This window comes from Giraffa tippelskirchi, chromosome 4 (assembly GCF_054371585.1).
Source record: "Giraffa tippelskirchi isolate mGirTip1 chromosome 4, T2T-mGirTip1v1.2.pri, whole genome shotgun sequence".
NCBI classification, from domain to species: domain Eukaryota; kingdom Metazoa; phylum Chordata; class Mammalia; order Artiodactyla; family Giraffidae; genus Giraffa; species Giraffa tippelskirchi.
Genome location: NC_137278.1, coordinates 48,757,569 through 48,781,678, shown reverse-complemented (window position 1 = coordinate 48,781,678; position 24,110 = coordinate 48,757,569). Strand labels below are relative to the sequence as shown.

General features: G+C 41.9%; 1 protein-coding gene and 2 long non-coding RNA genes across 6 annotated transcripts in view; 1 reads left to right on the top strand and 2 right to left on the bottom strand.

The window, feature by feature from the left end:
* The window catches only part of LOC145547328 (uncharacterized), a 12,888-nt gene extending 3,798 nt beyond the window's left edge, over nt 1-9,090 (bottom strand). The window contains exon 1 of the long non-coding RNA XR_014083739.1: nt 8,598-9,090. This is a non-coding gene — a long non-coding RNA (uncharacterized LOC145547328). The remainder of the gene's footprint in view (nt 1-8,597) is intronic.
* CTNNA2 (catenin alpha 2) overlaps nt 1-24,110 on the bottom strand; it is a 1,291,223-nt gene that overhangs the window by 601,925 nt on the left and 665,188 nt on the right. The window lies entirely within an intron of this gene.
* LOC145547329 (uncharacterized) lies at nt 2,863-24,110 on the top strand. Its single transcript, XR_014083740.1, has 2 exons — nt 2,863-3,837; nt 20,956-24,110. It is a non-coding gene; the product is annotated as an uncharacterized LOC145547329 (long non-coding RNA).

Genomic DNA, 24,110 nt, shown 5'->3' with positions numbered 1-24,110 from the left:
GAAAGACTACCCATTCCAGTATTCTTGGGCTTCCCTTGTGGCTCAGTTGGTAAAGAATCTGCCTGCAACGTGGGAGACCTGGGTTCAATCCCTCGGTTGGGAAGATCCCTGGAGATGGGAAAGGCTATCCACTCCAGTATTCTGGCCTGGAGAATTCCATGGACTGTACAAGTCCATGGGTTGCAAAGGTCAGATGTGGATACCACCTTGGAGCTTGTTACAAATGTAGATGTCAGGCCTCAGCCCAAATCTACTGAAAAAATCATCAATCTAATAAGATGCCCAGGTGATTCACATGCATGTTAACATTTGAGCAGTGCTATGGTGGGCTGCTGTCTATGGTGTCTCACAGAGTCGGACACGACTGAAGCGACTTAGCAGCAGCAGCAGCAGCATGGTGAAGTACCTCCATTCTCTGAAGTTGCCAATCCTGGTCACTCCAGAGAGAGAAACCCACATGGGCTGGGGAACCTGCCTATACCAGGAAGGCTACTTCCAATCAGAAGGAAGAATGGATACCCTCAAACCTGCCTGCACAGAGACATCCAGTGGGGACTTATGAAAATCTTCCCAGCTGGTTATGGTCTATGATGCTGCTACACTTCCTGATTAGATTAGTACTTCCTTGAATCCAGCCTGAAATTGGATTTCTTATTGGAAGCAATCATTATTGTTGTTGTTCAGTCACTAAGCTGTGTCTGACTCTTTGCAACCCCAAGGACTGCAGCACACCTGGCTTCCCTGTCCTTTACTATCTCCCTGAGTTTGCTCAAACTCATGTCCATTCAGTTGGTGATGCCATCCAATCATCTCATCTTCTGTCATCCCCGTTTCCTCCTGCCCTCAATCTTTCCCACCATCAGAGTCTTTTCCAATGAGTCAGTTCTTTGCATCAGTTGGCCAAAGTATTGAAGCTTTAGCTTCACTATCAGTCTTTTCCATGATTATTCAGGGTTGATTTCCGTTAGGAAATAGTCATTTATTATATATGCCTCCTGCTGTTTCTACCTGGACAAGCTATTCAGTTTGATGTATGTCGCTCACTCGTCTTCTGTGCCCCATGAGAAACACACAGTATCTGTATCGTATCAGTTGAGTTTTCAGTTTTATCATTTCCACACTCACTTCAGGACACATGGAGTAAACCAGTCACAGAACTGTCTACAACCTGAAGGGAGTCTGCAGGACTGTGGTTGCTGAATCACAGTGAAAAATGTTTTCCCCAATGTTCAGAGTGCCTTTCATAATTGGCCTAACAGTTGTTGGTATCAGCCAAATGAAGGCTGACGTAGCAAAGTAAGTGATGTCTAGCCTGCCTTATAATAGGATTAGGGCACAGGCCAGTGGGTCTGACTGCTTCGTAATAGCTGTTTGGCTAGTAATCCTCAAAGCTTCACCTGAAAGTACATTTGAGTCACAACATTTATTCTGCAAAGTCTCTGATAGAAATGCTGGTAATCCTGGCCTCCCAGTAAGTAGTGTGTTTATGTCACACAACCAAATCAGTTTCTTGAGACCGTCTGGAAAATGTCACCATAAGGTTTCTTATTTTTATAAACACTTTGCAATTTATCCAGTACTTTCACTTGGCTTCTTCCGTGAGGTTTGCAGGGCAACGTCAGCCCAAGTCACAAATTCTAAGCCTTTATCTACAGATGAAGAAACTTAATAAACTAAGTTGGCTGAAAGCTAGGTTGGTGACATGCATTAGAAGGTTAGACGACTTGTCCAGGGTCTTGACACTACTCAGAGGTAAAGACAGAACCAAAACTCAGTGACTGGATTCCTAATTCAGATTCCTTTCTCCCACACTGGGCCACTGCCTCCCAACTTACGATTTCACATGTCACAAGGGAATGTCTAGAATCAAGTGTGCAACCAAATGTCTGGATCAAGTTAATTGGGTTTTTAATGACCCTGATGTTACCATCTCATTAGCCTGTTTATTACTCCTGAGCATTTCACTTCCTAAAAATGTTCAGAACAGCACAAATAGAAACATGTGTGTCTGTGTGCTTTTGGATTATTTAGGACAAACCTGCATGTGTTAGTTGCTCAGTCAGGTCCAACTTTTTGTGACCCAATGGAGTGTTGTCCACCAGGCTCTTCTGTCCATGGGACTTCCCAGGCAAGAATACTGGGGTGGGTAACCATTTCCTTCTCCAGGGCATTTTTCCTGACCCAGGGATTGAAGCCAGGCCTCCTGAAGGCAGGTGGATTCTTTACCATCTGAGTCACCAGGGAAGCCCAAACCTAGGTCTCCCCTGTAGAGAGAAAGAACTCTATCCTTCTAAATGTGTGGGCCCTACTTTTGGAAAACCAGGAAACACTCATCTTTCTTTAAATTCATTCATTCATTTGTTGGAAAGATGCTTTTGAGTGTTCACTAACGCCAGAGTCTGTGTGACGTCTGTGTCACGTTCACTTATCAAGTAAACATTGCTTTTTTACTTTTCTTTTGCCTGTACCATGCAGCCTGTGGGATTTCAGTTCCCTGAGAAATTGAACCTAGGCCATGGCAGTGGAAGTGCTGAATCTTAACCAGTACACCACCAGGGCACTCTGGAATATTGCTTTTTCAGATAGTGGTTTGGCACTATCGGTTTATATCACATGCAACAAACTAAAAGCTCTGGGAAGGACTTAAAATCATTGATTTCAAGTCAGATATGCATAAACCTCTGCATATAAAGGTGATTTGAAAATACCTACATAAAGAGCTACTTTTTCCTCTTAAGTTTAACTATAGGTCTACATGGCCCATCAAAAGCTCTTGAACTCGGTGCTTGTTCCATTACCTGTCTCTTGCCAGTTCTTCGCCTCATGTAGATTTAATCAACCTCACCCCTTCTCTATCTCATCTTTTTTTTTCTTTCTCTTTAATCTAAGTCATTAATAAAAATATTGAGCAAAACTGACACAGGAGGAAGCCCTATGTCTCTTCATGAGAGACACCTCTCCACATATATCCAAGGTAATCCATCGGTAGAAGTGAAACCTGAGAGCTTCATAAAGGTGCTTTCTGGTTTTGTGATTTTATTTCTCTCATTTCCCCATGTCTACTTCTCAATATTTCCTGCCATTCCCTTCTGGCTTGCTCCTAAACCCTATTACAAACCATAGATTAAGGGCAAAGACAGAGGGCTTCATCTTGCCTGTGGTAACACAGGCCTACTTGAGGAGGTGTTTACAGACATGATTTAAGGAGAGCCCAGGAGATTGGGTTGGTGCAGGAGAAGGGAACAAGCAGAAAGCTGCAAATAAACCCTCTTCTACAAATGCTTTCTTGTCTCACCAAGATACATTACCTCTCTGTGGGAAAGCCACTGAGCTAGCATTTACTATTTTGAGATTATGATCCACTTTCCACCCAACTGCTAGCATCCCTATATACCTCACAAAGCAATATCTTCTTGTAAGATCTTGACAGGAATATTAAAAATTCATAAACATATTGCCCTTTACCCACAATAAAAAAATACAGTGAAGATTTTGGTAAAGAAACCTAGTCTAATATAGGAAGTGAGAAGGAGCAGGTCTCTTGCTCTAACAATATCACATTGAATTATACATGCAAGGAAATAGAACATTCTGGCAGTGCTGGTGACTCTGACAGAGCTCCCAAGAATGACTTTTCAGGAGCATCCTTAATGAAAATTCAAGTATTTTTTGTTTCTTTTGTGCTTCTCTGACTTTTCTTGTTCCTCTAGACAAACTGTTCAAAGGTCTTGGAATTTCCCATTCAAGAAGGCAATGGCAACCCACTCCAGTACTCATGCCTGGAAAATCCCAAGGATGGAGGAGCCTGGTGGGCTGCAGTCCATGGGGTCGCACAGAGTCGGACACGACTGAAGTGACTTAGCAGCAGCAGCAGCAGCAGTAGCTTCTGTCTAGTTCTGCTCCCTACAGTTAACTACAGAAATACCACTGATTCTGTCTCTCTTCTGTACACAGCTGTGACCCAGAGCCCCAAAGACCTATCACCCATGGGTTTCTCCAGACAAGACTACTGGAGTGGGCTGGAAATCTACCCCTGGGGATCTTTCCGACCCAGGAATTGAACCCGGATCTCCTGCGTTGCAGGCAGATTCTTTATCACCTGAGCCACCAGGGAAGCCCTGATTTGGTTTCATATTTACACTAAATCTTCACATCAACCATCCATTGAAAGCTTCAAGATAAATACACCTAAATCCTAGCTCTAGATCCCCAAAACACCAAAATAGCAATATAATCACAAAGAAAACCAGACACTGGACTAAATGAAAACCTCATGTGTTTTGTTTCTTGTATCATCTCTCTGAAATCCTTTGGTTGTTCCAGAAGGAATAGGAATATAGAAGCAAGTAGTGCCAGAGAAATCTGTATGCAGTCAAGAAGCAACAGTTAGAACTGGACATGGAACAACGGCCTGTTTAAAAATTGGGAAAGAAGTACATCAAGGCTGTGTATTATCACCTGCTTACTTAACTTACATGTGGAATACATCATGTGAAATGCCAGGCTGGATGGAGTGCAAGCTAGAATCAAGATTACTGGGTGAAATATCAATAACCTCAGATATGCAGATGATACCACCCTTATGGCAAAAAGTAAAGAGGAACTAAAGAGCCTCTTGATGAAAGTGAAAGAGGAGAGTGAAACTCATCATTCAAAAAGTGAAGATCATGGCATACAGTCCCATCACTTCATGGCAAATAGACGGGGAAACAATGGAAACAGTGACAGACTATTTTCTTGGGCTCCAAAATCACTGCAGATGGTGATTGCAGCCATGAAATTAAAAGACGCTTGCTCCTTTGAAGAAAAGCTATGACTAACCCAGATAGCATATTAAAAAGCAGAGACACTACTTTGCTGACAAATGTCCATATAGTCAAAGCTATGGTTTTTCCAGTGGTCATGTATGGATGTGAGACTATAAAGAAAGCTGAACACAAAGAATTGATCCTTTTGAACTATGGTTTTGGAGAAGACTCTTGAGAGTCCACTGGACTGAAAAGAGATCAAACCAGTCAATCTTAGAGGAAATCAGTCCTGAATATTCATTCGAAGGACTGATGCTGAAGCTGAAGCTCCAATACTTTTGGCCACCTAAAAGTATGTCTCATTAGAAGAATGAACTGTCTCAGTAGAAAAGAGAATTGTCTCATTAGAAAAGACCCTGATGCTGGGAAAGATTGAAGGCAGGAGGAGAAGGGGACAACAGAGGATGAGATAGTTGGATGGCATCACTGACTTGATGGGCATGAGTTTGAGCAAGCTCTGAGAGTTGGTGATGGACAGGGAAGCCTGCATGCTGCAGTTCATGGGGGTCACAAAAAGTCAGACACAACTAAGTGACTGAACTGAACTGAATGCCAGACAAAAAAAAAAAAAAGACAATGCATTTTTCTGACCATTAGATCGATGGTATTTGACTGGTTAGTGTTTTTTGGTTTTTTTCTCCTTAACCATTGTCAGTAAGGCTGGTTGATTTAAAATCTAGCAAGGACCTAATAGACTTTTAAATAAGAACTTACCATGTATTTCCTTTGCTAGTAAAAATGCTTCTAAATAGGTTACCTGGTTACGTTGATGGTTCTCAAAGGTGAGTGTGTGCATGTGCAAGTGTGTGTGTGTGTCTGTCTGACTGTCTTAGGGGAGTAATAATCTGGATGAAGAACAGAGGAAAGACCTGAGTGGCAGTAAAGATATAAAGGCGAGTAGGAAAGAGATTTATGGGAGGGAATAAATCTCTGGTTCAGATCAATTTTAAAAACAACTTATGTCATGCCTTTTGCAAAGGTGAAATTCACTGGAGTTTGATATTTTATAGGAAATGAACAAAGTGAGAAAGAAAAAGGGAGGGAGAGAGGAGAGAGAATTTTCTTATCACAAGTTTCTAAAGGGAGCAATCCCCAGCGTTTATAGATTGCCACTTATCGTTGGAGATACATGCCATCAGATAATGAAAGCAGCCCCCACATGTTTGAAAATCCCCCGATTAAAATTTAAATTCATTAGTTTATGAGCTGCTGGGAATTGACAGTTTTACATCCCAATCGTGCTCGCAATTTATGTAAAAGCTGCCATAAAGTGGAATAGGGGAGCATCTCCTAGTGACAACACCAAACACAAATTGGTAAATAAAAACGCAGCTGAAGCCGATTTGCTGTGGGTCATATAACCGAGAATGTCATTTTTATTAAAGGGAAGTTCTTTAAGCATTTGCTCCTCACCCGGCCACGCTTTTTTTTTTTAACCAACATTTGAAATATTAATGTACTGTTTTTATTGCCTCTTTCCTCTAACAGTGTTTCTATAACTGGTTCCACATATAAAATACATCCCGTGTAACTGCAGCATGGCAGGCATGTCCTTCTTCTTTTGTAATAGGGTGTGTGCGCGTCTCTGAGTGGTTTATCTCTGACAGTGTTTATCACAACTAGATTGCAGTGTCTTGATCTCAGACATTTGCATTATAATACAGCAACGGCACCCCACTCCAGTACTCTTGCCTGGAAAATCCCATGGACAGAAGAGCCTGGTAGGCTGCAGTCCATGGGGTCGCGAAGAGTGAGACACGACTGAGCGACTTCACTTTCACTTTTCACTTTCATGCATTGGAGAAGGAAATGGCAACCCACTCCAGTGTTCTTGCCTGGAGAATCCCAGGGACAGCGGAGCCTGGTGGGCTTCCGTCTATGGGGTCGCACAGAGTCGGACACGACTGAAGCGACGCAGCAGCAGCAGCAACAGCTTGATAGTAGATACCAGAGATTAAACTTCAGAAATGCATGGAGGTTTGTGTTTGATTTGTCTTCAGTGTTGAAATTTTCTTCTTTTAAACCAAGATTCCTTGGAGCCACACATATGACTTTAGTATGTTTGAACAGGTGGAACAGAAGGTGAGTCAAGGAACCAGGTCTCCAAATGAAAGAATATATCTAGAGGGTTCACAACACAAATTTTCTCCAAATGGGAAAGTTTCAAATAACCTTTCTGGTTCATACTCTCTGACTTATCTCTAAAAACACTTTGCTTATTCTAATGTCACAAAGTTCTTCTTCAATACTAACTGCTAACTTTGTAGTAGTAACTAACTACTAACTAACTGTGTAGTTTTTTTATCTTTTAAGTTTAGGGTTACAGTTCACTTCAAATCAATTTCTGTACATGGATTAAGTAAGGTAAGGGTCAAGGTTGTTTCCCTACTGAATTGTTTTGGTGTCCCTGTTGAAAATCATTTGACCATATATATGTGGGTCTTCTCAGTTCTCTATACCCTTTCGTTGATCTATTTGTCTCTTTTTTCACCAATATCTGCTGGGAAAGATTGAGGGCAGGAGGAGAAGGGGACAACAGAGGATGAGATGGTTGGATGGCATCACCAACTCAATGGACATGGGTTTGAGTGGACTCTTGGAGTTGGTGATGGACAGGGAGGCCTGGCATGCTGCGGTTCATGGGGTCTCAAAGAGTTGGACATGATTGAGCGACTGAACTGAATTCACCAATATCATACGTTGACTATTGCAACTTCACAGTAAGTTTTAAAGTCAGGTAGGTAAGTACTCCAACTTTGCTTTTTTTTTTTTTTTTAAAGGTTTCTATGTCTGAACCTTTAGGTTTACCTGGAATGTTATATTTACAAAGGCCCGATGACATGTAGGACTCTTCTAAAAATCACTATTTTGGACTCCCCTGGTAGTCCAGGGGTTGAGAATCCGGCCTGCCGATGCAGGGAATTCCAAAATTCCATAGGAGAAGGTAATGGCAACCCATTCCAGTATTCTTGCCTGAAGTGTCCCATGGACAGAGGAGCCTGGTGGGCTACAGTCCATGGGGTTGCAAAGAGTCGGACAGGACTGAGAGACTGAGCACAGGGCAACTAAGACCACACAGCACAACTACTAAGCCTGTGCTGTAGAGCCATAAGCTGCAACTACTGAAGCCCCAAGCCCTAGAGCCTGTGATCTGCAACAAAAAAAGCTACTGCAAAGAGAAGCCCTTGCATCATAACTAGAGAGTAGCCCCCACTTGCCGCAGCTGGAGAAAGGCCCGCAAACAGCTACGAAGACCCAGCAAACCCCCAAATCAATCAGTCAATATTTTTTTAAAAAATTCACTAGTTTAATAAATCAATCTCTGATCACACAGAGTTGAGGAATCTTTTCAAAGTTTAAGGAATAAAGCAATAATAAAAAAATGTAAGAGGATGACCTCATTTTACAGACTAACCTGCCTCCAGGACGTACTGACTGAAAGAGAAACTGAATCCTCCTAAACCTGAGTTCCTTTGCTGAGTTTACGATTAACCTCCTTGTCCAAAACTTTACGCTCTTCCTTTTCCTGGACCTGATCCCCTCAAGACTGAGGAGCACCAAACAAAAAGACGGATTGAAAGTCATTCAAAGGACAGGGATACAGGGGCTTGGATTGATATATGGTACAGCATCTCACTCACTTGCTAAATCACTTCAGGACTGTTCGACTCTGTGCGACCCTATGGACTGTAGCCCACCAGGCTCCTCTGTCCATGGGATTCTCTAGGCAAGAATACTGGAGTGAGTTGCCATTTCTTCCTCCAGGTGATTTTCCTGACCCAGACGAACCCAAGTCTCCTATGTCTCTGGCATTGGCAAGTAGGTTTTTTACCACTAGCACCACCTAAACTTACTGTGGCATAGCATATATATGTATCAGTACAAGCCCCTGTGCCCCTGTTGTTTGAAGTAAAAGGCTTTCACTCTAGTCTACCAGACCTCCCCTGAGTCTCAAAGGATAACTTAAGAGTTAACAATTAGGAATGTGAAGATGTCGAAACAAAGAATAGCTGTTGGGCTGGGGAACTGGTAACAACTTAGACCATGATTCTGTCTCACAGCAGAATCACCAAACTCACAGTTCCCTGGAAGAATAAAAGACTGACACACGTCCCTAGTTTGTTTTCATAGGAAGTAGACACCCACCAGATGAAAACTCTTGACTGGAAGAACGTAGACCCTAGACTGGTTGAAACCAGAAGGTTGATGATGCTTGAAACTTCACCTTAATGACAACCAATCCGAGAAATGTGCACGAGCTGATTATGCACCTGACCAACCCCTCCCTTACACTGCCCTTAAAACCCCTTTTCTGAAAGCCATCGGGGAGTTTGGGTATTTTGAACATGAGCCCCCCCAGTTTTCCTTGCTTAGTGCCCTGCAAATAAATGCTATACTTCCCTTCACTACAACCTAGTGTCTGTAGATTGCCTTTAATGAGTGTAGGTGAGTGGATCCAAGTTTGGTTTGGTAACAGAGGTGGGGGCTGCTATCCTTCAACTTGGTGTTTCTAGCACATAATAGAGTCTCTGACTCATAGTTAGTGTTTACATGATCTCTAGGGGAATTTTTCTCTGCATGGAACAGCCACATCTGTGTAAATACTCTGTTGGAAAGGATGGGGGGAGAGTTCCCCTTCACTTAAAATACTGCACCAACCTTCCTCTATCTCTTTCAGTTGTGCTTCCCATTCTGCCTTACCTTGTAGCCAGTTTCCTTCCCTTCAGAATTATAAGTCAGGTGTGGGTAGAGACTACCTTTTATATGTCCAGGTATCTCCACAGACCTTTGTACAGAGGACAAGGAGGTGGGGATTGCAGTGAAAAGCAAGGAGTAGGGGCTGGGAGAGGTGTTGGGTCATCCATCAAGCTACCTAGCCAACTCACCAGCTCCCCACAGAGGCTGGGACACAGAACAGACACTCAGTAAATACTCATCAATGAGAGAGTCTGTACACTTTCTATTGTAAATACTCTTTTGAGGCCGACACAGAATCTTGGCTTCATTGCATCAATGGGGGAAATCATCCATGGCAGCACTGCTTTCAGAGGTGAAATCAAATAGGATTCACATTTCCTAAAAAAACCTAAAAGAAAACCATGCCATCTCCCTTGCTTGTGTTTTTTGTTTGTTTGTTTGTTTTTCAGAAAAGATGAAAGGGAAAGGAGGTTGAGATAGGACATGCTTCAGGAAGCCCTGGAGAGAAGGGGTGAGCACCAAGAACTCTTGGCCAAACTAAACACACACTACAAACAAAAACTAAATGACACTGAAAGGTAACGGCATGTGGAGCTGGAAGACATTTGTTACACATACAAAGAGTGAAAAGAGGCCATTCCTGCCACCTGCACTAGAATACTTCAGTAATTCCCTAACTGGTCTCTCTTCTCAAATTCCGGATCCCATTCAATCAACGCAGCACAGGGAGACGAGCACGACTGTCCTATACCATAGTGAGCGCACGCCACTCTCCTGCTCAAAGGGCTTCATTTACTCCAAACAGAAAATAGGCAACTCCCTGAAGGACTTCCTGACATGACCCATGACCCACGCCTGCTTTTCTGCTCTTCACTGGTCACCAATCACACACCTACAGTCTTCACTTCAGACCTAAGAACCACCCTTGCCATGGCTCTGCATATGTTATTCCCTCTGGATGTGAGAGTTGGACAGTGAAGAAAGCTAAGCGCTGAAGAATTGATGCTTTTGAACTGTGGTGTTGGAGAAGACTCTTGAGAGTCCCTTGGACTGCAAGGAGATCCAACCAGTCCATCCTAAAGGAGATCAGTCCTGGGTATTCATTGGAAGGACTGACGTTGAAGCTGAAACTCCAATACTTTGGCCACCTCATGCGAAGAGTTAACTCATTGGAAAAGACCCTAATGCTGGGAAGGATTGGGGGCAGGAAGAGAAGGGGACGACAGAGGATGAGATGGCTGGAGGGCATCACCGACTCGATGGACATGGGTTTGGGTAGACTCCGGGAGTTGGTGATGGACAGGGAGGCCTGGCATGCTGCGATTCATGGGGTCGCAAAGAGTTGGACACGACTGAGCAACTGAACTGAACTGAACTGCCTGAAGCATCCACACCCTCTTCTCTTTCCAGGCCTTAGATCAAATACCACCTCATCCCAGGGACTATCACTGATTCTCCCAGCTAAACTCCTCCATGGTAACTATTTTCACATTGGTCTAATTGTTAAAACTGCAAATGGGTTGTGGCTACAAAGTTACCTTTAATCTCTGTGGGCTACATACTCAGCACTTAAGGTAGCATGTGGTCAGTGCTTAATGAATGGCCAGATAAATAATTGATTGAGCAAATGAATAAATGTGCTTAGTAAACATTTAATGGACTTCCCTGGTCGTTCAGATGGTAAAGAATCTGCCTGCAATGCAGGAGACCTGGGTTGGATCCCTGGGTTGGATCCCTGGGTTGGAAAGATCCTCTGAAGGAGGGCATGCCAACCCACTTGAGTATTCTTGCCTGGAAAAGCCCACAGACAAAGAAGCCTGGTGGACTACAGTCCATGGGATCACAAAGAGTTGGACATTGCTTAGCAACTAAACAACAACAGCAAAACATTTAATAGATTCATCAGCAATACAGTTATGTACCTGGATAAATTTGATGTATAACAATTTAAATCTGTCTGTATCTTTTATTTTTTTAAATCATTTTACATGCTATATACACATTTTTTACATACAATAAAATATAAAACATACTATGCTAAAAAGTTATATACTGTACCCATTTTAAGTGTATACTCAAAAAGTTCTGAAAAATGTGCATGCCTTTGTAGCTATCATCACAACCAGAATATAGAACATTTACATCACCCCCCAAATCTCCCTTGTGCCTCATCTTAGTCAATGTTTCTTTCATTCCCAGCTGCCAAGCAATCACTAATTTACTTCCAGTAACTGTATGTTAGTTTGGAATTCTTTTGTTTTTTACATTTTATATACATAAAATAATACAGTATGCATTCTTTTGAGGCTGGCTTGTTTAGTTAAGCAAAATATTGAGATTCATCTGTTTAGTCATATGACTCAGTATTTTTGTTTGTTTGTTTGAGTAGTGTTCCAATTGATGAATACATCATAATTCATTCACTTATTAACATTAACTGATAGACATATGGGTTGTTTCCGGTTTGGAGCTATTATGAACAAAAGTGCTAAGAAAATTAGTGCATAAGTCTTTGTATAGATATAGGTTTCATTCTATTTGAGTAGAATTCAAGAAATCTCATTGCTAGCTTGTATGGTAGATAAATGTTTAAAAGAGAACCTTCTAAACTCTTTTCTAAGGTGGTTGCACCATTTTACATTCCTTGTAGAAACACGTAAGAGCTACAGTTGTTTTATAGGTTAGCAGACATTTGATCCTTTCCAAAATGTTCATAGGACATCTGGTCCACGAAATATCTTGACATGCCAAATTGAAATTTGGTCCTATCCAAAATATCCATGAACATACTTGGTCCATGCCAAATGGTTTTGGACATGACTAAATATCCAGGACCTTTGGGTGTGGACTGAATGTCTTATGGCTACAAATCTCTTATGGATGTTTTGGACAGGACCAAATGGGCTCTAAACCCTCTCCAACACTTAGCATTATCAAGCTTTCTAAGCAAATTTCTCTGTTTCCTTGCTGTGAATTCTGCAACCTAGAAGAGCTACATACTTGCCTTAGGAAGAGGACGTTTAGTTGGTTGTAAGGCTCTTTCATTTTTTTTTTTTTTAGCAGAATGCTGAGATAAATAGGATCCAACTCAGAAGCATTGAGAGGGAGGGACAAACAAAGTGGGATCTGCTAAACAAGTCCACAGATGCTATGATTAAGAAGAAAAAAAAAAAAGGATGTGAACTGGAATTTAGCTTGAAATTGAAAAATCCATGGGTAAACTGAGGAGCAGGGAAACCCTGCTTTCCTGGGAGCCCACCTCCATTCCCTAGTCTGGTATAGGCCTGAGCAAGAAAGAGGTCCTAAGTAATTACTTGCGAATTTTCTTTTTAAGGATTCAAAGTACTTTGTGGCATTGAGACCATTTTAAATGTGGGCTTAATGATTTCTTATTAGGGACCCAAACACAGTAAGGAAACAGAGAAATGCTTGTATCTATGTCTTATTGTCTTTCAGTAAATGATAATTTAATAGAAAGCCAACTCTTTAGCCAACTTAGTGCTCCTTTCCCCATAGGTCGCTGGCCATGCAATTTACAGAAGAACTGACAATGAATATACACTTCATGATCAATGAAGCATATAAAGGGTGCTGGCCTAATATACAGGTGGATTCAGCAGAAAATAATTTACATCAACCATTTTTATAGTGGTTAATTTCTGAGAGCTATGTGCTATACTAGTCAAAGCTATGGTTCTTCCAGTAGTCATGTATGGATGTGAGGCCTGGACTATAAAGAAAGAAAGCTGAGTGCTGATGAATTGATGCTTTTGAACTGTGGTGTTGGAGAAGACTCTTGAGAGTCCCTTGGACTGCAAGGAGATCCAACCAGTCCATCCTAAAGGAAATCAGTCCTGAATATCCATTGGAAGGACTGATACTGAAGCTGAAACTGCAATCCTTGGCCACCTGATTCAAAGAACTAATTCATTGGAAAAGACCCTGATGCTGGGAAAGATTGAAGGCGGGAGGAGAAGGAGGCGACAGAGGATGAGATGGTTGGATGGCATCACCGACTCGATGGACATGAGTTTGAACAAGCTCTGGAAGTTGGTAATGGACAGGCATGCTCTCCATCATGGCATGCTGCAGTCCGTGGGGTTGCAAAGAGTCAGACACAACTGAGGGACTGAACTGACTGATGTGCTATACTGTCTTCTGTTATAAAGAAGGAGGAATGCCGAAGAATTGATGCCTTTGAACTGTGGTGCTGGAGAGGACTCCTGGAAGTCCCTTGGAGATCAAACCAGGCAATCTTAATGGAAATCAACCCTGAATACTCTTTGGAAGGATGGATGCTGAAAGTGAAACTCCAGTATTTTGATCATCTGATACGAACAGTCAACTTGTTGCAAAAGTCCCTGATGTTGGGAAAGATTGAGGGCAGAAGGAAAAGGGGATGTCAGAGGATGAGATGGCTGGATGGCATCACGGATGCAATGGACATGAACTTGGGCAAACTCCAGGAGATGGTGAGGGATAGAGAGGCCTGGCATGCTGCAGTCCATGGGATTGCAAAGAGTCGGACATGACTGAGCGACTCAACAACAATAACAGCATGTGCTACACACTTTGCTAAGCAAGTTATATGTGACATGTCCCTTAATCCTTACACAACTCTAGGAGGTAGATATTCCTCATTTTGCAATAGAAGAAAATGAGACACAAGAGTAAAGTAAATTGCAAAAAATTAAAATAGGAAGTTGGCAAGTCCAAATCAGAATCAGGTCCAATTGCCAGAACTCTTGCCTTTGCCTACTATGCCCTGAGTTGAGACTGAGAACATATCAAAAGCCACCACGCTGCACCAACATACAACCAACCAACCCTGCATATTCATTGGAAGGACTGATGCTGAAGCTGAAGCTCCAATACTTTGATCATCTGATGCAAAGAACTCACTCACTGGAAAAGATTTTGATGTTGGGAAAAATTTAAGGCAAAAAGGAGAAGTGGGTGGCAGAATATGAAATGGCTAGATAGTATCACTGACTCAATCGACATGAATTTGAGCTAACTCTGGGAGAGAGTAGGGGACAGAGGAACCTGGCATGCTGCAGTTCCTGGAGTAACAAAGAATTGGAAACTTAAGACTTAGCAATTGAAAAACAACAACAAATTGCAAATAATGTGAACAACAAGGGATTGATACCCAAACTACACAAACAGCTCATACAACTCAATATCAAAAATAATTCAATCAATATGGGTAGAAGACCTAAATAAACATTTTCCAAAGAAGACAAACAATGACTAACATGCACATCAAAAGATGTTCAACATTGCTAACTTTTATTGAAATGCAAATCAAAACCACAATGAGGTATCAACTCACACCAGTCAGAATGGCTATCACCAAAAAGTTTATAAATAACAAATGTCGGAGAGAATGTGGGAAAAAGGGAACCTTCATAACACTGTTGGTAGGAATTGCAAATTAATGCAGCATCACTATGGAAAACAATATGAAGTTCCCTTAAAAAAAAAAAAAATAGAACTACTGTATTACCCAGCAATTCCATTCCCCAATATATTCCCAGAAATAGCAAATATACTAATTTGAAAAGATACGTGTACCTCAATGTTTGTAGCGGCACTATTCATAATGGCCAAGACATGAAAGCAATCCAAGTGCTAAAGATTGGATTAAGAAGATGTGATACACACACACACAGACACAGACATAGACACACACATACAAAATGCAACTACTACCATTTGCAGCAACATGAACAGACCAAGAGAATATTATGCTTAATGAAATGTCAGACACAGGCAAATACTTTATGATATCACTTACATGTGAAATGTAAAAAAAAAAAAAATAATAATAATGTTAATACAAATTAATGTATATCCAAAACAGACAGACTCATAGACCTAGAAAACAAACTTATGGTTACCAAAAGGAAGAGAGAAGGAGGAGGGACAAATTAGGGATATAGAATTAGCAGATACAAACTACTATACATGAAATAGATAAACAACAAGGATTTACTGTATAACACAGTGAACTTATCTTGCAATAACTTACAATAACCTACAATAACACTGAATCACTGTGCTATACACCTGAAATTAACACAATTTTGTAAAGCAACTATACTTCAATAAAGAATAAAATTTACAAAATGCTTTGGAAAAAAACCATAGAGATGTGTCTTGTAAACTGTCTGCCATAGACTAGTCGATAGACCTCAGTTTTGTTTCCTTTTTAGATATAAGCAGCATCTATTACATAAATGATCATACAGTGGGAAGAACCCTGAGAATACTCAACTAATCATAGATAAGATAAACCCACCATCACAAAGAACCCAAGCCACTGCTGCCTGCTGAGCCAGACTCTCTCAGGCTGTTGTGTCACTTCACCACATTAGGAAACTCTCTCCGGATTCCTCTTTCCCTAGGAATTCCCTCACTCTCCTCCCCAGGCAAAGCTTTCCTCAAAGTGCCCAATACAGCGTGTGCTACTGCCACCTGGTGGTCATCTCCTTTTCTAGCCTCTATTCCCATCTCTGGGACACACCAGAGTCACCTTCAGTTCAGTTCAGTTCAGTTGCTCAGTCATGTCCGAAGACTCTTTGTGAACCCATGGACTGCAGCGCGCCAGGCTTCCCTGTCCATCATCAACTCCTGGAGCTTACTCAAACTCATGTCCATAGAGTCAGTGATGCCATCCAACCATCTCATCCACTGTTGTCCCCTTTTCCTCCCGCCTTCAATCTTTCCCAGCATCAGGGTCTTTTGCAGTGAGTCAGTTTTTCACATCAGATGGCCAAAGTATTGGAGCTTCAGCTTCAGCATCAGTCCTTCCAATGGATATTCACGACTAATTTCCTTTAGGATGGACTGGTTGGATCTCCTTGCAATCCAAGGGACTCTCAAGAGTCTTTTCCAATACTACAGTTCAAAAGTATCAGTACTTCGGAGTTCAGCTTTCTTTATACTCCAACTCTCACATCCATACATGATCACTGGAAAAACTATAGCTTTGACTAGATGGTCTCTGCTTTTTAATTTGCTGTCTAGGTTGTTCATAGCTTTTCTTCCAAGGAGTAAGCATCTTTTAATTTCATGACTACAGTCACATCTGCAGTGATTTTGGAGCCCTCCAAAATAAGGTCTCTCACTGTTTCCATTGTTTCCCCATCTATCTGCCATGAAGTGATGGGACCAGATGCCATAATCTTAGTTTTCTGAATGTTGAGTTTTAAGCCAACTTTTTCACTCTCCTCTTTCACTTTCATCAAGAGGCTCTTCAGTTGTTCTTCAGTTTCTACCATAAGGGTGGTATCATCTGCATATCTGAGGTTATTGATATTTCTCCCGGCAATCTTGATTCCAGCTTGTGCTTCATCCAGCCTGGCATTTCACATGATGTACTCTGCATATAAGTTAAATAAGTAGGGTGACAATATACAGCCTTGACATACTCCTTTCCTGATTTGGAACCAGTCTGCTGTTCCATGTCCATTTCTAACTGTTGCTTCTTGACCTGCATACAGGTTTTTCAGGCGGCAGGTCAGGTGGTCTGGTATTCGCAGCTCTTTAAGAATTTTACACAGTTTGACGTGACCCACACAGTCAAAAGCTTTGGCATAGTCAATAAAGCAGAAATAGATGTTTTTCTGGAACTCTCTTGCTTTTTCAATGATCCAACAGATGTTGGCAATTTGGTCTCTGGTTCCTCTGCCTTTTCCAAATCCAGCTTGAACATCTGGAAGTTCAAGGTTCACATATTGTTGAAGCCTGGCTTGGACAATTTTGAGATTACTTTGCTAGCATGTGAGAAGAGTGCAATTGTGCGGTCATTGGAGCATTCTTTGGCATTGCTTTTCTTTGAGATTGCAATGAAAACTGATCTTTTCAGTCCTGTGGCCAATGCTGAGTTTTCCAAATTTGCTGGCATATTGAGTGCAGCACTTTCACAGCATCATCTTTTAGGATTTGAAATAGCTCAACTGAAATTCGTCTCCACTAACTTTGTTCGCAGTGATGCTTCCTAAGGCCCTCTTGATTTCACACTCCAGGATTTCTGGCTCTAGGTGAGTGATCACACTATTGTAGTTATCTGGGTCATTAAGATCTTTTTTGTATAGTTCTTCTATGTATTCTTGCCACCTCTTCTTAATATCTTCTGCTTCTGTTAGGTTCATACCATTTCTGTCCTTTATTGTGCCCATCTTTGCATGAAATGTTCCCTTAGTAGCTCTAATTTTCTTGAAGAGATCTGTAGTCTTCCCATTATATTGTTTTCCTCTATTTCTTCAACACCGTAGGTCTCCTATTTCCATGAGGTCCACAGAAGACAGGCTACAAACTCACAGCACCAACCCACACTTATCTAGATATTTTCAGTGCTTACTATTTCATTTTCACTTTTGTAGGAAGCCTCATAGTCATAAGCAAAAGTGAAAGTCACTCAGTTGTGTCCACCTCTTTGTGTCCCCATGGACTATACAGTCCATGGAATTCTCCAGACCAGAATACTGGAGTGGGTAGCCTTTCCCTTCTGCAGGAGATTTTCCCAACCCAGGGATCAAATCCAGGTCTCCCACATCGCAGGCAGATTCTTTACCAGCTGAACCACAAGGGAAGCTCAAGAATATTGGAGTGGGTAGCCTATCCCTTCTCCAGGGGATCTTCCTGACCCAGGAATTGAACTGGAGTCTACTGCATTGCAGGCGGATTCTTTACTAACTGAAATATCAGGGAAGTTAAAGTCATAGTCATAAGTTCACTTTAACTGATTCAAACATGAAAATCAGTCTCTTTCCTTTATCTTCCACACACTGATACATTCATATGTGACATATGTGAAACAGACTTAAATAGAGGTTTGGTGCTGAGCTGGAGGATGTTTTCGAGTAGGAAATGGTAACCCATTCCAGTATTTTTGCCTGGAAAATTCCTTGGAAAGAATACCTGGTGGGCTATATAGTGAATGGGGTCACAAAGAATTGGACACGACTGAGTGAGCACTCATGCACGGAGGCTGTTTTATAATAATACCCAGTTGATCATCAAGCAATGATGTTCTTGGCAGTTTTTTGCAGAGACCCCCACAACTCCTGGTTGCTCATTGGCCCTTTACCCTTCCTATTTTCTCATAGGTTCTCTGTACTCTCCTTCTCTTTTCCCTTCACTTACCCACAATAACTTGGTAATCACAGGCAGTTTTAGTTGGAAGTGGTCATGGCAGCATTGTGGGCTTCACTGTTGGTTCAGATGGTAAAGAATCTGCCTGCAATGCAGGAGACCCAGGTTACATCCCTGGGTCAGGAAGATCCCCTGGAGAAGGGAATGGCTACCCACTCCAGTATTCTTGTCTAGAGAATCCCAAGGATAGAGGAGCCTGGGGACTACAGTTCATGGAGTCTCAAAGAGTTGGACACGACTGAATGTCTTTCACTTCACTTCACTTCATTAGAATGGAAGACAAGAGAAGGGTGAGTTCTTGACAGCATCATCTTAGTGTGTGGTTTTGCCAGCTTTCAAAGAGGGAAACGGGCATCTTTTTACTTGTTTACAATAAGCATTCTGGCTTTTGAAGAGATAGGAGATAGGAGAACAAGACACACAATCTTAAAGCCAAACATTCTTGTCCAAGAGATAAAACACATTAAAAATATAAACAATCCAGAGCTGCAGGGTACCCAAGAAGGAGCTTTTCAAAGCTTAGATTTGACAGAAATTATGAGGAAGCATGAGCATCCAGAGCTCCAGCGCCTAGGGACCCGGCACTGGGAGAATTGGAGCAGAGCTGAAACTCCTGGCAGAGCATGATGTGGGGGAGGGCCAGGGGAAGAGGAGAGAGGGTAGGGTGACATGTTAGAGGAGCAATGTGGTTTCTGCAAAGCTACAGATAGGAGAAGCCTGGGGAATTATGAGTAGCCCAATTTAACTGGAAAAGACAGTGGGAGGAATGAAAAGTAGGCTAAGAGAGGCAGATGGAGTTAGACTAGGAAACGATTAAGACATCAGGTTCAAGCTTTGCCTAACTTCATTATTTGCATGTGCATGTTTTCCCCAAATCCAAGAAGCCTCTGTACTCTCTCTGGATCAGAGATCACATGTATTGCTGCCTTAGAGACCAAGCGTGCAATCATTGCAAACAGCCATCCCCCTACCACTGCCCAGGTTTCTATCACCAAGTAGTACAGTACGTGCAGTGTTTTAGTAAAGAATCAATCCCCCTCTCACTCCCACTCTCCCCTCCCCAACTAAGTGCAAGGTAGGACCCAGCACAGATTTATTGAGTGAAAGGGCCTATTATGACTTAGTAGTATGGGTGAGAGAAGTCTATTACCCTCCAACCATAACACTGAGTGCTTTTCATCACAGGTCCACATATCATGGCAGGACCCCACAGTGGGCATGGAGCAGAGAATTCACTCCAGGGTAAATAACACTTTGTAGTGGACAATGATGACAGACAAGTTCTTGATTGCAACGTGTGAGATGGCAATTTTGAATGGGTAACCAAATCTACGTTGCAAAGTAAAAACTGAGAGAGGCTTTCAAAGGAAGGCATTCAACAGAGCCAGATTCCACAGTAAACAGCATGAACTAGGGAGGCGGCGTGTTTGGGCAAGACTTTATTTGTCACCTCTTCCTCCTTTGCTAGAGTTCTTCCATCTCATGTGTTTGTCCTATATTTTTTTCAAAGAAGAGGGGAGCCATTTCTCCTTTCTGTGGCACACTAACAAGTGGAAGTGAGATAGAGTCAAATGGAAGTGGGACAGAGAAAAATGGAAGTGGGATAGAGAGGTCTGGATTAGGATGAAATGATGTAAGGCTTCTTTTATTAAAAAAACAACAACAACAACAACAACACATTTACTTTGTATTGGAGTATAGCCAATTAACAATATGATAATTTCAGGTGGGCAGTGAAGAGACTCAGTCATACTTATACATGTATCCATTCTCCCCCAAACTCCCCTGCCATCCAGGCAGGTAAGGCTTCTTGTAGAAGGGTTAGAAGAGTGTAGTTGCTCAGTTGTGTCCTACTCTCTGCGACCCCATGGACTGTAGTCCACCAGGCTCCTCTGGAGCCTGGAATTCTCCAGGCAAGAATACTTGCCTGGAGAGTGGGTTGTGGGTTGCCATTCCCTTCTCCAGGGGATCTTTCCAACCCAGGGATTGAACCTGGGTCTCTTGCATTGAGGGTAGATTCTTTACCATTTGAGCCATCAGGAAAGCCAGAAGGCTCAGGCATGGCTCCAAAGCTATCAGACTGTAATCCTTGGAACCTGCACATGTTACCTTATTTGGCAAAGAACTCTCTGCAGATATGATTAAGGTAAGGATTGTGACATAGTGAGCTTATTCTGGATTATCCAATTGGCTATAAATGCTACCACATGCATCTCTATGAGGAAGACAGGGAAATTGACATAGACTAAGGGACAGAGAAGAGAAGGGAATGTGACCATGGGGACAGAGATGGGAGTGGAATAGTCAATGCCAGCAACCCCCAGAGCTGGAGAAAACAAGGAATGGATGGACTTTCCCCTAGAACATTCAGTCAGAGTGCAAGTCCACCCATACCTTAATGTCAGCATCATCAAACTGATTCTGTACTTCTGAACTTCAGAACTGAGAAAGACTACATTTCTATTCTTTTAAGAAGCCAAGGGAACAGTAATTTGTCAAGACACAAAGGAAACTAATACACTTCCTAACTGCAATCCCCCTGTACAGGCTATTTTTGGAAACCATTTAGGGAGTATCTCTGCCTGAGCATCATCCCACTGTTTGCAGCATAGACTTAAAAGCAAAATTACCTTGTTAGGAAGACTAGAGTGTGCATCTCAATTTCACTGCAAAATCAATTAAAGCAAATTAGAATCAGCTCACCAAACACCTTAAAGAATTAAACAATACTGTGGTTAAATCATCAATCACTCTAGTAAGAATATATAACATAGTTCTTCATCCATGGATCATGGCTCATGGCTCATGGCTCATTCTACCTCCTGCCACTAGTCAAGGGTATAGGGACTAAGTCTCATAGTAGAGCATTGGAAATGTTCATGGGAATGCTTTGACAATAACCGCCAGATTCCTGAGGCTAGGACAGAGTTCCCATTGACCATTCACTGTTTCCTACTTTTCTCCCTTCCCTACTCCCATTCCCCAACTCCAAAGTTGAAAAAAAAAAAAAAAACTTAAAAATAAATAGTCTAGAACCTTAGTATCAAATAAAAATGAATTGTAATTTGGCAATAGCTCCCAATCACATACTTGGGCTTTCAGCATCAAAGAGGACTCAGGCTATTTTAATAAACAGTAAGATGAAAAGCAGTGAGCCAACAAAGCGTGACAGGATTTAAAAAATCAGAGCAATGTGCAAAGAGTTGCAATTATATTTCCAGTTAAAGAGAGACGGAGGGAATTCAACCCCATTTTAAGCAATTTGCATGTTTCCCACAAAGAGCCCCACTCCAGTTAATTGCAGAGATGATAAAGAGGAAAAGCACGACCTCCTGGTTACCAGGTGCCATTCCCTCCAGGGTCTCCAGACACTTCAAAGCACTTGGCACACTCGATTCTGTTGCTTCTCTTCCAGAAAATGCCTCCAGGACTGTGCCCATGAGCAATATGGTGAGGTTGCCCTTTGGTGATCCCCAGCCTCTGCCTCTAGTACTTCTCCTCTTTCTCTCTTTCCATCAGCCAGTGCATCTGTGCTTTCTCTCTCTCCCCACATCAAAACAGCTGTATCAGTTATCTACCTTCACATAACAAATTGCCCCACAACTTATGAGACTTGAAGCAACAGCAGCATGGTTTCTGTGGTCAGAAATTGGAGAGCTGCTCAGCTGAGAGCTTGTGGCTTGAGGTCCCTCATGAGGTTATGGTCAAGATATCCATTGAGGATGCAGTCATCTCAAAGCTGGATGGAGCTGGAATACCCACTTTCTAGTTGGCTCCCTCACCTGCTTGGCAAGTTTGCACCTGCTGTTGACAAGAGACCCGAGGTTCCTGACACAAGGAAATGTCCATAGGTTTGCTTGAGTAGCCTCTTGACACAGCAGCTGGCTTTCCCCAAGACAGCAGCTGTCTGACCCAAGACAATAAGGTAGAAACTGCAGCATCTTTTATGATCTAGCATCAGAAGGTACATTTCACTTCCATGATACTTTTTTGGTTACACAGATGAGCCTTATTCAAATTTGGCAGATTTTTAGACAACATGATGGATACTATGAGTCAAGGATCATTGGGGACCATTCTGGAGACTGGCTACCACACCAGCTTTTGAGAATACAGTCACCGAGTCCTGCTAGAGAATAGGAAGAGAATTGGGGAGTTATTCTCTCTTGTCCTCATGGAATAAAAGGCTTTGGCCAATCTTCTAGTTGTTAGGGGAATCTGGAAGAGGCAAGGAATTATCTGAACGTAAATTCGACAGATAACTGTCGATTCCTTGGGTAAAGAGAGTTATGAGATATTGGCTACATTTTTTTCTAGAATGATGATAATGGTGATGGTGATAGCTAATGCCTTATGAGCGCTTATGACATACACAATTTTATTTAACTATTACAACAATACTATGAGGTATGGAAAGACAAATTTATTTTCCCAATGTAAACAACTCAAGAATGGCAAGGCCAAGATTGGGATCTAGAAGGAAGGTACTATATCTTTACCACTCCTCCCAAAAAGCAGTGAAACAAAGACCATCATTTGTCCTCCTTACCTGATTTTCCACAGATCTCTAGAACTATGGTACTTTTTTTTCCCTTCCAAGTTATTCATGGCAGATTACCTTAGAAAGGTCTACAAATGTCCATGAGTCTATCCAAAATTGTGACAATTCCCATCACACTGTACACAGATCCACCAATACACCACTCAAAAAAAAAAAAAAATCAGTGGAAGGGCTTTTATTTGGAAGATAAATTTGCATTTTCATTAGTTTATATTGCAAAAGTGCAAATCCTTCATAAACTTCACTTCATCAACCACTACTTAACATATCAATGTATTGAGACATTAAGTATTGAAGACCGTTGGCAAAATGGCCCTGGTAATTCTTCCCATCCCTTGCAATGTGACTTTGTTATGCTTTTCACCAAAAAGTGGGATTTATTTTGTTTTCCCTCAAATCTAGGTTTGGACATATGACTTTCTTTGGCCAATGCTATTCAAAAATGCTATATGAGCAGAGGCTTGGGGCGTGCTTGAACATTATGTCTTGCCCTCTCTTGCTTTTGGGAATCGAGATCACTCTATGATTGCCCAAGCTGCAAAGACTACAGGGAGGAGACATGAGACACCTTTGACTGACAGCCTGCTGAACACTAGTCACGTGCATAAGCCAACTTTGACCATCCCGCTCCAGCTTAGCCACCAGGTGACTGGAGGTTTAGGAGTGAGTCCAGACAACACCAGTGAAAGAACCATCCAGCTGAGGCCAAACCAAACTGTCAATCTGCAACAAACAATGCACTAATACCTGACTGTTGTTTTAACAGAAAAAATTAATACAGGAATGCTAAGAGATGATGCTATAGGGTTTCTCAAAACGTGGTACGTTTATTAGACCACCTCTAACAGAATCACCTGGGCCGTGTTAAAAAAAACAACAAC